Genomic DNA, 2,529 nt, shown 5'->3' with positions numbered 1-2,529 from the left:
ATAGAATTCCAGTGTTTGGTTTGAGAAGAAATTGGTTGCTATTTCTAGCGGCCACATAGAGCCTTCCTAGCATGTGGTATGAGTAATATCTTATATATTTCAATGGTAGGTCATCTATTTTCACCAAGGAGAAAACTAATAACTGTTCTGGTACAAAAAGCTGTCTTTGATGTTAGGTTGAAATACCAATATCGATTTGTGTCTCCAAGAAAAACAGAACATAGCGAACCACACATGAACAAAACAAATATGAAAAAGAAAGAAAAACACAAAACAGTCATAAAAAAATCAAGACAAATATATTTCCTGATTATTTTCACACATATGGCTAATTGAATTATTTATGGCAGTGATGATTGCCTTAGATCGAGAGGTCAGTACTTGACACTTCTATAGGACATCTATACATAAATTGTATGACATCTATGTAAGATACATAGGATTTCTGTTTGAAGAATACGGTATTTCTATACATAAAATATAGAGTATGTGTCGTGAAGTAGGGGAGGTTTTTGCAGGAAATGCAGGACAGCTGCACCTAGAAATATAGGACTTCGACCAGAGGGAAGTGGGACATCTACAAATGGAGTAGATCTAGACATTATGGCGCAGGAGTGGCTGTGTAGTAAGTAGTTTCTTTACCAACCATATGGCTCCGGATTATCGTCAGAGTCATCCTTAGTAATATTTGAAAACAGGACGTAATGTTACGAAATGGGAGATGTATGTTATTTTGCTTCCGCTAGCCGCCTTTTTGAATGAAAATGACGGCAATAATTGTTTCAAATTTTGGCACAAGCCCAGCAATTTTTAGCAGAGAGTGCTTAGTCGATTCCCAACCCGTAATTGACTGGTAATTCATTTTATCGACTTCGCAAAAATGAAAGGCAAAGTTGACCTCGGTGGTATTTGAACCCCGAACATAAAGAACCGGAGGAAAAGTCGCAAGGCATTTTTCGACGCTCAAGTGATTCTGCCAGCTCATTTACCTTTAATAGTTTTTGATTTAGGCACAATACCATACTCTAGAGGAGAATAGTTCTTTCTTGTTTCATCTAACTGGTAAATCGGGCCCCACAAGTAGAGTCCTTGAAACTTTAAAAGCGCAAAACTAGGAATTCTCCCTTTCGTACTTGTGGGATGCTTTCAAGCAACCACGCACTTGTTTTGGTTGCATAGTGCCGCCAAACATTTGTATTTTCAGATAGATGGTCCATAACAAGAGTTCATATATAAGTGGTGAATTTAGCAAATGAAAAACTTGAGTATTATTTATGAGTGGTATACTGTGTATGTGTGTTTGTATTTGTGTGTATGTGTGTTTGTGTTTGTGTGTATGTGTGTTTGTATTTGTGTGTATGTGTGTTTGTGTTTGTGTGTATGTGTGTTTGCATTTGTGTGTGTGTGCGAGAGAGAGGATCTTTAGTAATGTTGCTGTTCGTGTGATCATTAGTATTAATTTGATAGTTTTATCATTTCTAGAAGTATCACTATTCTTTTCCTTTCCAACTATTTGATGTTTAATGAAGGCGCTTTTTCAAATTATTTTTTCTTTAATTCAGTTTCGTCTGTTCAAAGACAAATGCGGTGTTATCTTTGAAAGGGACTTATGCAAGATTAGAGAGATCTTTATATTCCTTCTTACTGACACAAAATTGGATGCGAGAGCAATTTGTTGTCGTGGGTGGTGTTCCGTATTTCGTTAGTGCTGTTGTTTATGTTGAAGTTGTGGTATTTGTATGTTTTTTCGTTGTTTCTTCATCGATGTTTCGTCTGCGGATTTTCTTTCTGTTGTTAGTAGTGGAGGTGGTAGAGGTGATGTTTTTTGTGAATTTAGTGGTGTTTGGTGTAGATACGTACTTGATGCTGTTTTGTCTTTTGTGCCATTTCTTTTTGTTCTTTCTAATTGTTTTTTCCTTATTTTCCTCTTTCTTTGCTCTTATTACAAGACGAAATTATCGGATCCGAAAGTCCTAGAGCATAACAGACCGGGCCTAGTGGTGGTGGACAAGGTGCACCACATGTGCTATATGGTTGGTGTTGTGTGCCCCTTTGACCCACGAATAGTTAAGAAGGAAGGCGAAAAGATAGATTATAACAACCCTCTTATGTACGAAATAGCCCGGCTATGGAAAATAAAGAAGGTGAAGATAGTGCCAATAATTGTTGGGTCCTTAGGAACAGTATCAGAAGGCATCAAGAGGAATATAAAGGAAATTGGAACAGAGTGCCCAGTAGAACTGTTACAAAAGGTTTGCCTCCTTGGCATGGCCAGAATAATCAGGGAAGTATTAGATGGCTGAAAAGAACAAATGGCATGGTACCGTAGTCTGCAGGTAGTAAGCCCGGTACGCATGGAAGACTCCAGGAGATCCAATAAAACTAGTCATAAAGAGAAAATGATAATAATAATAATAATAACAATAATAGTAATAATGATAATAATAATAATAATAATAATAATAATAATAATAATAATAATAATAATAATAATAATAATAATGATGATGATCATCCATTCTACTAAAA

General features: G+C 36.2%; 1 long non-coding RNA gene across 1 annotated transcript in view; it reads right to left on the bottom strand.

Moving 5' to 3' along the window:
- Positions 1 to 280: 280 nt before the first annotated feature.
- LOC106869420 (uncharacterized) overlaps positions 281 to 2,529 on the bottom strand; it is a 57,643-nt gene continuing 55,394 nt past the window's right edge. Inside the window, exon 4 of the long non-coding RNA XR_008265093.1 lies at positions 281 to 2,382. This is a non-coding gene — a long non-coding RNA (uncharacterized LOC106869420). The remainder of the gene's footprint in view (positions 2,383 to 2,529) is intronic.

Source organism: Octopus bimaculoides, chromosome 10, assembly GCF_001194135.2.
Source record: "Octopus bimaculoides isolate UCB-OBI-ISO-001 chromosome 10, ASM119413v2, whole genome shotgun sequence".
In the NCBI taxonomy this organism is placed as follows: Eukaryota; Metazoa; Mollusca; class Cephalopoda; order Octopoda; family Octopodidae; genus Octopus; species Octopus bimaculoides.
Note: the sequence above shows the minus strand (reverse complement) of the source record. Positions and strands in the feature narration are given on the sequence as shown.